The sequence below is a fragment of the Saccoglossus kowalevskii genome, chromosome 11, assembly GCF_978046115.1.
Source record: "Saccoglossus kowalevskii chromosome 11, keSacKowa6.1, whole genome shotgun sequence".
NCBI lineage: Eukaryota > Metazoa > Hemichordata > Enteropneusta > Harrimaniidae > Saccoglossus > Saccoglossus kowalevskii.
Genome location: NC_140651.1, coordinates 22,669,301 through 22,683,041, shown reverse-complemented (window position 1 = coordinate 22,683,041; position 13,741 = coordinate 22,669,301). Strand labels below are relative to the sequence as shown.

Genomic DNA, 13,741 nt, shown 5'->3' with positions numbered 1-13,741 from the left:
TTATTGATGATTATACAGACTAAAAGATCTGGCGTTAGTAGACGAGAAATACAGTTTAGATTACTTTGTCTTTCACTTATAAATCAACAATGTTAAATAAGTCATCAGCAATCAGAAAGGTGTTAACGATCTACGTATCTTTTACTGTCTCAGGATTTGATCATTTATTTCACAATGTAGGGTTTCATCTAAAGTGTGGAACAATATACTAACAAAAGTCAGTGAAATTTGCAATAGTGCTGAAAAAGCAGAACAATGAAACCGACCAGCGAGGAAATAAAAAAGCACTAATATGGAGAATAAAACTGTACGTTTCGGGTTCAACCCTTCCTCAGCAAAGTGTAATGTGTTACCACAAAATGCAAATTGTTGGTTATTGAATGCTTAATAATATGTGTCTTTTTTTTCATGTTTGTTTAATATATCAATGAGGACAGGCTTTGTTGATAGTTTCCATGTAAAGCGTTCTAGTCTACATCATGAAACAACTCCTCTCCTTTTTAAGGGCATACATAATGTAAAAAACATTCATCAATATATTATATTTAACATTCAATATTGTATGAAATATAATATCCATTCACTCTCTGGTGGGTCTATGATTTATTGATTATTAAAAATATTTCAATAAATAAGCGGGTACAAATATATATAGCATATGCTATTTATATTTTTTTTTAAATTGAATCATTTTATTAAAATGAGAAAATCAGTTATATTAATGCCCATTTTACAAAAAAAAGTTGTTCTGGTTTAGGAATCTCCATGTACTAGTAATAGCTTGCTGTGTAGTATTTATCACACATGTTCCATACAGATTACAGTTATAAGTATTTTTATTATCATTCCTCTATTGTGAAAAATTGATAAATATACAGTACAGTCTATGAGACATTGTGAAAGTATGTTGGATAAATTTTTTTGTTTAATAAATGTTTTTGTGCCAGGCATGGTGACATGATGGTGTGTATACTATTTAAAATTTTATTGTTATGTTTTGGATCAAATCTGAGTGTGTGATTAATGGTTCTCATTCATCCCACACAATTCTGACTTTTTGCACTACAAATTGGGAAATCAGGAAGCTTGGTTTTCTTTCCATTTCCATGGTGATGGGAAGTTGAATTATGTGGTTCTCTAAGCCAAGTGGACAGCTAACTATTTTGCTTACTGCGGTTTCTCCTAAAGCAAAGAGTTGAGTCCAAAGCAATGATAACAACATGCGCTAAAAACGCCAAGGCTCATGGGTAGACGATTGTTTGTAAACAATGACATGCTATGACCATCTGACGCATGTGCAGGTGTTGACTCCCCTGCTTTAACAGAGCCCCTGTGGATCTTGTGAGTTAATGGTACTGGTACATCATTATAGTACAACAAGGTTTAAAAAATTCAAATATCTAAGATTGATAAGATCAGATATACGATGAAGATACAAAATTTGAAGTCATTCAAATTGAGAGGTGATCACAAGTTTGCAAGACAAACGTACAAGCACATTTCTAAAAATACTAAATACCTTGTTATAAGTAAGAACTGTTTAGTGTTTGCGATACTAGTAGTCTCAGGCTGTTTATTCATACTTCACCAAAGCGTGTACCAAGTATTACATGTTTTTTGTCTTTTTGACCTTACTCATTTTTGCTACCACCTTAAAACTTTCCTAAGCGTCTGTGATGTCATTGGTTAGATATAAGTTTGATAAAAACTCACATTGCGAACTTGGCGAAACTCACTTACAATGAGATCTTTATCACATGACACCACATATGTATATCTGAGTTGCATACTCATTGCATGTTTGTGTTTCAAAGAGTTTTATTTAATTTGATATAAGAAAACCTAAGACTTAGGTTTGTGAATGTAATTAGTCCCCGTTCGGACGCAGTTATGTTTTGACCTCCGTGTGTCCATCTATGCGTGTGTGTGTGCGTGCATGTGTGTGTGCGTCCGGACCTGTATCTTAGAATTGCCTGGACCAATCACAATCAAACTTCACACATACATCATACATAATATTATACATATGCACGTCAATTTGTTTCATGATCTGATTCAAGATGGCCGAATGGCGGCCATTTTTGTGCTAAAAATCATCAAAATCAAGCATTTCTTGGCTGTTTACAGATGGATTTTGTTCAAACTTGGTATATACATTAGACATTATAGGACCTTGATGCACATAATTTTGTTTTACGATCTGATTCAAGATGGCCGATTTGCAGCCATTTTTGTGCTAAAAAGTCCTAAAAATCAAGCATTTCTCGGCTGTTTACAGATGGATTTTGTTCAAACTTGGTATATACATTAGACATTATGGGACGTTGATGCAAATAATTTTGTTTTTCAGATAAGATTCTGGCCATTTTGTTTTAATCAAGGTAGTTCTTGTGCCATATCTCTGACTTGCTTTCACTGATTATGTTCAAATTTTAAATATTCATTATACATCATGTCATAGATAGACAGATATATTGGTTTGACGATCCTATTCAAAATGGCCAAATGGTGGCCATTTTTGTGCTAAAAAATTATCAAATATCAAGCATTTATGGATGGATTTCGTTCAGACTTGGTACATATATTAGACATTACAGGTTCCTGATGCACGTCATTTTATTTTTCAGATTGAATTCAAAATGGCTGACTGCCAGCCATTTTGTTTTAATGATTGAGCTTCTAGAGCCATATCTCTTAAATGCTTTGACTGATTATATTCAAATTTTATATAGAGCCATATCTCTTAAATGTTTTGACTGATTATATTCAAATTTTATACATGTATTCAAAATGGATGATTTTGAATGCTGTTCCAGAGCAATATCTCTCAATATGGACAAGTACTGTTTTACGATCAGATACAAATGTCAATCATTTTAATATTAAAAAATCATATTCCTGACATGGTTATATTCCAGCTATATTACAATAAACAAAACTATATATCTTAAATTTGATAATTAATGAGGACTGTGCCATGCATGGCTTGTTTATATCGGTTTTGGAATGGCATACTTACATGTTCAGATCAATGTATTTTATGGCTGTTTCAACAACAAATATTGTCAGCACTACCAATGTGGTTGTATTGGCTTCATTTTGGGACATTTAAGAAACTATTTAATATTTGATTTTAAAAATTAGACAAAGCACTGTTTTTAATTTTTTTAAATCTTGCACTCTGTTGGCGGTACATGTGTTTATAAAATAAAATAGCTCTTGTTTTTTCAAGTTTTCACATTTCCATCTAATAAGAGTTTTAACCTTTTCGTCACCGGTTCCCTCTTTTCATCACAAATTCACAAAATAGTCCTGTTTATAGTCTGCACTTTCCTTCAGAAGATTGGGACGAAAATAGCTCTGAAAATTGACTCAAATTTTATCTGTTGGCTCCAAAATTAGGGTTTATTTCCAGAAATATTGAAGAATATAAAAACAAAAGTGTAGAAAAATTTGGGGCGAGAAAGTATGGTGGTGAAATAGTTAATAATTGTAGTACAAGACCACTTTGTAGGGGTTATATATACATGTAAAACCTATATATCACCTATGCACTTTAAAATACAGATTATACTATAGTGTGGGTGCTCATCTGTATCTATTCCATTCTTGGTTGAATCCATCAGTCAACTAGCTAGAGCCTGGGGCAAACTTGCAGGAAGGTTTTGAATGACGTACATTTATCAGAATCGTGTCGATTGAATGACATGTGTTCTAAGATTTTCCTGCTATTATTACACACTACAAATGTCACTCAGCTTTCTCACATATTCATCAGAACCAATAAAATATTGAAACTGCACTGTGTTTTAAGAATAGACAATTGTGATGTAACAACTTATTGTTGCTATGGAAACATCATGGTAATTTTGGAAAACGCTCCCATTGAGCATCCTAAAAGTCACATAACAGCTGGGGGGCTTGTAATTTGAATGATATCAAACAGCTTTTATGATACATTCTCAGTATTTTTTATTGCTCATCTTTCTAGTATACTGTAGTAAGAAAGAGATGCATTACAAGATAGATCGGTATCTTTGGAAAGACGAGTAATCATTTGAAGTTTACTTCTGTCACATTTTTCATAAAATATAAACCCACATTAGTGACAAATTATTTGGTCTAAAATTAAGCAACAAAAGTTCAAATATTGCAGTGTAAGAATTGCTTAGTTATATACAGTATCCAATGAAATAAAAACCATTTCTATTTCATTTCCATTTCCTTGCCCGGCGCCTAGCCCGATCACCACTAGATGAGTTACAATAGCTCAAAACAGTTTTTATTTGATCTTTTTCAAACTTGGATATTTTACAAATCAGTTTGGACTCTTAGCCAAGTTCAATTATGGCATGGATTGTTTGTATATTTTTCAAGGTATTGGTGAAATTGTACTTACATATTGTTCTTGTCTTGTGGTTACAATAACTCCAAAAACTTTTATCTGATCGTTTTCAAACTCGTCAATCAAGGTCTGGTATGACTAGCATACGTGTAATTTTCAGGATATAGGTTAGATTAAAATTGGCTAAACTAAACAGTTTTTGACTCCCATGTGCGAAGCACAAAATGGGAGTCTTTGCAGTTAGTGTGTCTGTATGTGTGTATGTGTGTATGTGTGTATGTGTGTATGTGTGTATGTGTGTATGTGTGTATGTGTGTCCGACTGTTCCACTGCTATCTCAAGAACCATACATTGGTTTTTGATGAAACTTGGTGCATAGATGCTCTGGGCCAATGCGCAGATTTGATTAGGTTTTGGTAAAAATCCATGCTCGTTAATTACCTAATTTGCATGATAATTAGCTAATTTTTAGCTGTTCTATGACTGTTCCACTGATATCTAAAGAACCACTCATTGGATTTTGATGAAACTTGGTACATAGATGCTCTGAACATATGCGCAGATTTGATTAATTTTTGGTAAAAATCCGTGCATATTAATTACCTAATTTGCATGATAATTAGCTATTTTTTAGTGGTTCCATGACTGTTCCACTGATATCTAAACAACCACTCATTGGATTTTGATGAAACTTGGTACATAGATGCTCTGAACTAATGCTAGGTTTTGATTAGTTTTTGGTAATAATCCGTGGATACTAATTACCTAATTTGCATAATGATTAGTCAATTTTCGGTTTTTCCACTGATATCTCAAGTACTAATCATCACATTTCAATGAAACTTGGTACATAGATGTCATACGACACTGCACAGACCTGATAGTTTTTATGGTAATATCAGTACATATTAATTACCTAATTTGCATAATTAATTAATTTTCAGCATTTGATATAAGTAGTTAGCATTACATTTCAATGAAACTTGGTACTTACATACTCAAGGACTATGCAGAGATTGATTGTTTTCGATAAATATTTGTGCATATTAATCACCTAATTTGCATAATTAGTTAATTTTCAGCTTTTCCACGGGTATCTCAAGTACTAATCATCGCATTTCAATGAAACTTGGTACATAGATCCTTTAGGACTATGCAGAGACCTGATTAGTTTTAGGGTAAATAATTGTGCATATTAATTACCTAATTTGCATAATTAATTTTCAGCTTTTCTACTGATATCTAAAGTACTAATCATCATATTTCAATGAATCTAGAATTATGCAGACCCAATTAGTTTCCGGTAAATATTTGTGCATATTAATCACCTAATTTGCATAATTAACCAACTTTCACACTGATATCTCAGGTACTATACATCACATATCAATGAATGTACATGGATGCTGTAGGACAATAGACAGACCTGAATAATTGTGGGTTAAAATCTGTACATATTAATTACCTAATTTGCATAATTAACCAATTTTAATCTTTCACACTGATATCTAAAGTACCGTAAAAACTCCAAAATTTCGACTGGTTTTAAATAATTTGTGTTAGAAATGTGACGTGTTTTTAGAGTCAAAATTAAGGTGCATTTTCGGACGGTCGAATTTTTCAGAATAGAAATCAGCAAAAAAAAATGGGGATGATAGACAGTGTGCTTCATTAGTTTTTAAAAAATGCAATGTCCGTCAATTGACGTAAACTTCCTCATGTTTCACGGTAAAAGCAAAGGTCGTGGCCGAGTTGTAACTCAAAATCTAAACAAAGTCATCAATCAGTGAGTATTATGACAAGCAAAACAAAACATCAAGACGCGGAGAAGAGGTCAGCACAAAACTAATAGGTCAAAAGACAAAGCTGTCTCGCACTACCTAGGAAAACTTGTGAATGTTCGAAGTACAGGTACCCATTGGACAAAAGATACATGGAAGTTTAGCAAACGATCTCCCCGACCCAGTGCAATGTATCCGGTTAGAATCAAAGCTCACGTGTCCCTTATTTGAGCACCGTACCGGTGATTTGAGGGACCAAATTCTGCCGTAAATTCGCCCTTGGATTAAAAAATATAATGGGATTTAAGAAAATAAAATGGGACTTTTAAGGTGTATTTTGGCGTCATTTTTCGGACATTTCAATCAATCCTGCCGGCTAAAATAGAGTCTAAGTTTTACCGTAGTCATTGACGTCTGTCTATTCAAGAGTACACGTGTATGATTTTTATCGTGACTAGCGTGAGCGGGTAAGCTTCCTTTCGAGAATGAGCTGTTATCACTGTGAACAATGTTAAATTATTCTTCAGATGACCAGTTTATTTTTTAAAAACAACTAATTTTTTTATTTAAAAAAAATCATGCCGTTTTCGCATCATCCAGCTTTTTGATTGGTTAATTAGCGATTTGACCTATTTGACCTAAGAGAACATGGCGGATATCCTACAGCATCAAACGTTTATACGAGACCGGAATCATTCGCTTACGATGAAACTAAGTTGACTTTTATTTGTATTTCATAACCATTCAACAAATTTATTTTGTGTACATTATTATAATCACTACTGAGTACAGTAATAATCAACAATTCAGAAACGCAGCATGCCGAGATTTTTGTGTTCGTTTTTATTTGAAACTTCGTTTATTTAGAATATATTTTCGTTACCAATAAAATAAAAATCTGTCAGTCAATCAGAAACCCGGATTCATGCCTTTGAGGAAGGTCCCGTTTGAACGCTCACATCGGTTTTTTTTTCGTTTGGGGGAAAACTAAAACTGGTCGCAATTTTCGAATAAGAATGAGTCGGCAATTTTTAGTGGAGTCGAAAATTTGGAGGTAAATAAAACACCGAAACCCGGCAAATAAATAGGCGGTCAAATTTTTAGAGGGGTCGAAATTTTGGAGTTTTCGCGGTGTTAATTATTCCATTTCAATGAAGCTTAGTACAAAGATGCTCTAGGACAATGTACAAACCTAATTAGTTTGGGGTAAAAATCTGTTCATATTAATTCCCTAATAAGCATAATAATTCATAATTTTTTGGTTCTGTTACATTGCGCAGACCTCATTAGTTTTACACTCAAATCTGGTCATATTAATTTTCTGATTTGCATAATTAGTTTTCAGCTAAGTAATTTTGAATTATATTTAATGTGTCTCCAATACTCTCAGCACATGGGAGTTCTTTCTAAGCTTTCTTTGATTAGACAGAGAGATAAGTGAACAGAATGAAAAAAATTATATTGTTTATCATGACAACTAGATGTTAGTAATATACTGTCTGTTATAAGATAATGCAGTTAATAAGCTATTATCATTATGTATAAATTATCATTATAGTGTAAATCATACTTTCCACTCCAAAAAGTGATAAGTACTTTTCCCGTCAAAACGCTGACCATTATTTTTCTCTCCAAGTTACGCTTAGATAGATATATTAATGTAATAGTTTTTGTATGTAATTACTGATGAACTCATTTCTTTTCATTTCTGGTTAGAAATGATACCAGAATTTACATTTTTGTTCTGTATATATGTATGTATGTATGTATGTTGACAAGTCACTCTTGAATATATACATTTCAACTTAATAGCATACACTGTAGTGAGTTCTATTGGTTCACACTGATAAGACTGTTCTTGTGACGATTTCCCAAATGGCTTGTGCTGTGCTCAATAATATAAAATATCTTTGGAGTGTGTAAATGGCGAAAGCTGCATTACCGCATAATGAACAAATAAAATAACTTGTAGACGCGACATCGGTGATTGGGTTCTACATATGATGCAATGATTGACAGGGTCATTAATATTCCACCAATCAGTGTTATGGTCAAAATTGGAGTTGGATTCGTCTTGATAGTTACCGCGTCGAAACTGAAATTTATTCTTTGAGATATTTTTATGATGGCATTGCAAGACAGTACTAGGATACCAGGCTATATATTGCATAGAGAATACGAAGAGGTTGTCAATGTGTACAATTCTGTGTGCGATATTTGCGTGAGTGTTTTGTGAGTGTTGGCCTATCAAATTACCGACTGGTAACTGATTTTCTTGACAGGCAAGCATCTTCTGGCCAGCTTTTAGCTATCTTCTCTGGTTGTATGATTTTTCTATCTTTGCCCCAACATACAATACAAATGCATTCCCAAGTTCTCTGTGTTATGACGATGAAACTTGGATTTTGTTGGCGTGCTAGCAATCGCTTGCCTACTATTCACAGCCATCTTGAAAGAATGTAAACTTATACATATGCATGCTCCGCTCATCAAAGAGCAAGGGAAGCCTTGCAAGGGTCACAGGCCTTTTGTTTATTTCATGGTAACCCGGCTTTTGCCATTTATAACTCCTGTATTTTATTTTATTGAATAAAAAATTGAATGCAATTTCTACTCGCACTATGTAGAATGGTATAATCGTGTGGCATTAAACATTTTGAAGTGCTCTGCAAATGCATTACTTTAATGAATGTCAACCAGCTGGGTCATATTGTTGCTATGGAATTTTATAAACAGTCATAAACAGTAACTGTCGTACTGTAAATATATTAATTATTCAAAGGGTTTTAATTTTGCTATTTTCGCTAATAAGCGATATTCGCTATTAAAATTATATCCATGAGAACATGGAAAATTACAATAGAACTCGTTGTTTCACTTGAAAATCGTTGAATTTGAAACACAATGAATATGATTCAATGTTGAAATAGTGAAAAGCTTAAAAAACATTTGCTCAAGTTGAGAAAACCCTGTGGACATTTCAATGGGGTCTTTAAACAGCAAGTGCCATTGATTTGTTAAAATTGAGAAACAGCGGGTGATAATGGATGGATGCCATCAACTACTAGTAATTAAAATCAAGATTTGTGAGACAGTGAATACCCAAGAACACTATTGATTTATTAATTATTTATAGTGACAAAAATAAAATTATTCCATAAAAGCCTTTATGCAAGTAAAATACTAAACTTAAAATTGGGTTTAGCAGAGAAGTTAACAGTGAGAATGAATTTATTAGCAGAGGACAAAAACATAATCATAAAATCTAACAACACATGTATTGGAATGCAATATTATACATCTGTCACCGTAACGTCATAATTTACAGCCTGCTGTAATTTTGTGGTATTTTACGATGTATTTTCATCCTACCATATTAGAAAGTGTGAATTCCAAATATGGAATGATTACGCTTGTAAGTATCCTTTAATAATAAAAATAAACATGGGTGCCACCGGAGTTTGACCGAATTCAACACAAAGAAATTCGCTGATTCTGTTCTGAACATTTTGGATTTCGGCATTCCCATGGTGTATCCTTGGAAGGAAAAGACAAGGTTATTACGAGAATACATCAGAGTATGCATTCAGACAGTACGCTGCGCATTGACCTCCACTGCACATCGGTCGATACTCTCGTTGTACTGTCTTCATGCATACTTTGAGGTATTCTTGTAATAACCTCATATTATTCTGTTGAAATGGTTAATAAAATCCATAGTATTTTAATGCAAATTTAAATCACTGTGTCGTGTATGAATAATGGTGATCTTGATTGCATGTGTTTTATTATCGCTATGACAACTAATTTCACACTTCATTACCACGGTCATTCATCACTGCAAAGACTTGCCATTCACACCATATGTTCTTGTTATATCAACTTGTTTTTGCTACATACAGAGAATTTATCATGTGAATTCACAGGCTTCAGCATGCTGCGTAGCTGTAATTGCTGTTTTCCTTAAAACTGAATTGTAGACGAATAGTTCTTTTATAGTGAGACATTTTATTAAGGTAGTAGGGTAGTCTTTTGGGTCTTTTTTTTCATGTTTTTTTTAAAAAATTGAATAAAAAAACAAAAACACTTTGGCATTTGGTTTTTGTACTGTCATATATATTTTGATGAAAAATGTGTTTTTTTTTCTATAACAAGTGCACAAGTTTTTGTTTATTCATGGTACACTGTTTACTATAAGCTCAAGTAGGTGTTAATCAGGATTAGTTCTTATATTTGCTAATTACAGATACCTATCCATAAAATATAAACAAGGTTGGTCTGAATGTCTTAAAGGGAAATCGTTCAATCCCATGGATTGCACCAAAGAGTCATGGGACACTATTGTTTATGTTGTTTACAAAGTTAATCTATCTTTTGTTATCCATTCTAATTTTCATCCAGATAGTAAATTTGTTGTGAGATTAGGCTTAACTGGAAGTGTCCCTTTAAACTGAAATATCAATGGAAATTCGCATCAATTTATTGTTAATCGGAAAGTATAGATTAACAAAACAACTTTTGTTTGCTTAAATCCAAGTGAGTAGAACTACAATGTTGACGTTTGATTTTTGGGGTTTTCATGAATAATAGCTTTCAAATCGTTTTTTTGATATTGCCAGATTGTACTCTGTATTTTCTAAAACGTCATCGGAAAAACAGACATGACCTTGCACTTGGAATTTATGTTCACTATTTTCCATAAAGAGATGATGAAAATGAAATCAAGAGATTTTACCTTTTTTTTTTGTATTTTACATTTCAACTCATCAAAAATTTGTGAAAATAAAAATGAGTCTTTTCAGCTATAAAAATAAAGTGTTTTACAGTATTTACAACTGTGTATTTTTACAGCAAAAATAACAGTAGATATACTGGTAGATATAACATGATTGCAATGTAAATATCTTTAAAACTTTCTATAATAAAAGTAAAACTTGTTTTTATAAGACCCACTCCCCCCAAAAAATAGTAGTATGATGTACAAGTGCATGTTCTCATTTATACAGTATTTGCTCTATTATTTATTCTTATGTAAGTGACAGAGTTGAGTCTATGATCAAAATAAGTTGTATTTTCAATGATTCAGTATATATTCCATGTAACTGATGGTTGATATGCAATTCTAATACTGGTAGAGCATATTTGAAAATTTTTTTGTTTCTAAGGATACTTATTCTTCATCTTTTCCTATTGGGTAAAATAAGATATACAAATAAAAAATGAATAAATGAACAAATAGAGTTTTCTTGGTTTATTTTTGTGCCATAGTGGGAGACCACCTGTTTGATTCTTTATAATATTGGTACATACTGTAAAATACTTTATTTTTCCCTTGGAATTATTCAGTAAAAATAAAATCCAGCAAATATACCTTTTTTTCCTATATTAGGCCCCACCGACGCATTAGTTTTCGCCTGTTCTCAAAAAAAAAAAAAAAAAAAAAAATCTCCGACGACGAGTCTCCACAGATCGGTTTTCTGTCTGGAACTTGCTGACTCATATTGTCGCAAAGCGCCGGCTTGTCGTAAAACTCTTTTTGGACTATCTGAAAACGTGCCAATTTTGTCGTAAATGATCTTCTGCACATTCGTATTGCGTTGCCGGGAATACGTGAGCATAAAAGTTCAGAGGAAATACTAAGGGATTGTTGTAGACTGGTACGCAATTGACGTCGGCCAGGGAAATGTGACGTTTACACAGCTATACGAGAGATTGGTTAAAGCTAACCCCTACTGTGTAGAGAGGAGCAAGCAAGGACATTTCTGTATCATTGCAATGTTTTGTTAGTTATTGTCATAAAGTAGTGTATGTACATTCCGCCTTAACTTGTACTGAAAATGATGTTCATGTTGTACCTTGAATGCAGTGTTTTGACTGAAGGTACTTCATCATGACTACATGTACTAGAGCTTGTCTGAAATGGTTATACCTGTGACAGTAATACAGTACGAGATGTGTATATCAACATGTGCCTCCTACAAATAAAGACTTCTTGTTGTTTTTTGATACATTGTGTTCTGTGGTTCAATTCGTAATAGCAGCTCCGTAGTCCTGTGGTTTTAGCAGGATTTTTTTTTTTGGCAGGATTTTTTTTGTTCGGCCTCTCGCATTAGATTTGGGGTCTCCAGAGGATGTCATCCATACAATTAAATCAGTGTGGCCTTATATGATTCAAAAAAATTCCATAGAAAACACCAAAAAGTCTTTTTCAGCAAAAATTATAAGTATTTTACAGTAGTTATTATATACTGCGAATCACATGTGTTCTACATATGCAAACTTATGTGCAAGTGTTTTTATATTCAAACATGCCAACTATCACGTATTGCCAAATTCTCAATTAATTTATTCGAGCTGTACTGTTATTTCCATATGTTTGTTTGACTGTTAACTGCAATGTATACCTATCAACTCATTGGATTCTTCATCATTATGTCAAATATTGCATGATACCTTAGGTGAAATAAAACAAATTTGGTGTTTTGGGGAAAAAAAAAATTGATTTTTTATATTTTATTTGTTTATTTTATTTTTTAATGTGTCTCATGTACAGTAAAATTAGGAAATTTCTGTTTCTAAAGATGTTTTGCTATTCTGAATTATCCTTCGATGCATGTTTTTGAAAGCATTAAGTAATGATGTGAAAATTGAACTGTATATCATCTTCTTGTGGGATTGAATAATCTTAATACAAAAAAAAAAAAAATTAAAATTGGGTTGCTACAACCCTCAATTTTTTCCAGGCCTAAGTTAGTTTTCATGATATATTTGTGATATGCTAAGATATGACTAAGTGCTAGTTACTACATGAAAGAAGTACAGAAAATACATTTGCATAAAATAAATTTGAAGGTAGATTTGTTGGAAACACAGAATTTTTTTTTTTGTTAAAGTGCCTGTGAAATGCCCACCCACACATTTCCCATTTTTGAAATTGTGTTTATGTTATGTACTGATGTGTCAACCAAACAGGAAATTATTCAGTGTTCACATGTTGGCAATTGTTTTTAATTACGCTGTCTAAAAGTTTTTGAATTGTGTGGTGATTGGTGTTGAATGACGACTTCACAATCCTGGGATCTTTTCTTGCAATTTGATCTGCGTAATAAGTGGGTTTCAATATTTTTCGACCATGTATTTTTTAATTATCACAATCATGATAACTCAAATCATGCTCTGAATTTTTGCTGTGTTTCGTTGTCAATTATTTTTATTTTCCAATCAAACGCCGTCATTCACTCACTATTACTCACCATGAACTGACACCCATTTCAACAGGATGTCAATTCACTTGCACACGGCAATCATTTAGTAACTGTGATTTGCTTGGAAAAAAAAAAAATCTAAATAGACATAGAGATTGCAGAGATTCTGTGGAAATAGATGTCTGCACTTCAACCAACTTCATCGACCACAATACAACTGATTGTGTAGTACACAGTTAATCGCAGCGTACAGCTACGCCAGAAGGGATATATTTCATATCTAACTCAACCCCATCTGATAAACTTGATAATATGGTCCATTCTTCCACGAGAAACTATGAGTGGCAATTTAGTCTAAGATGAGAAAATTGAATAAGAAAATTGCATTATATACATTATCTGCAATGAAT

General features: G+C 32.8%; 1 protein-coding gene across 1 annotated transcript in view; it reads left to right on the top strand.

Moving 5' to 3' along the window:
• LOC100372155 (uncharacterized protein C6orf118-like) overlaps positions 1-13,741 on the top strand; it is a 93,025-nt gene that overhangs the window by 9,423 nt on the left and 69,861 nt on the right. The window lies entirely within an intron of this gene.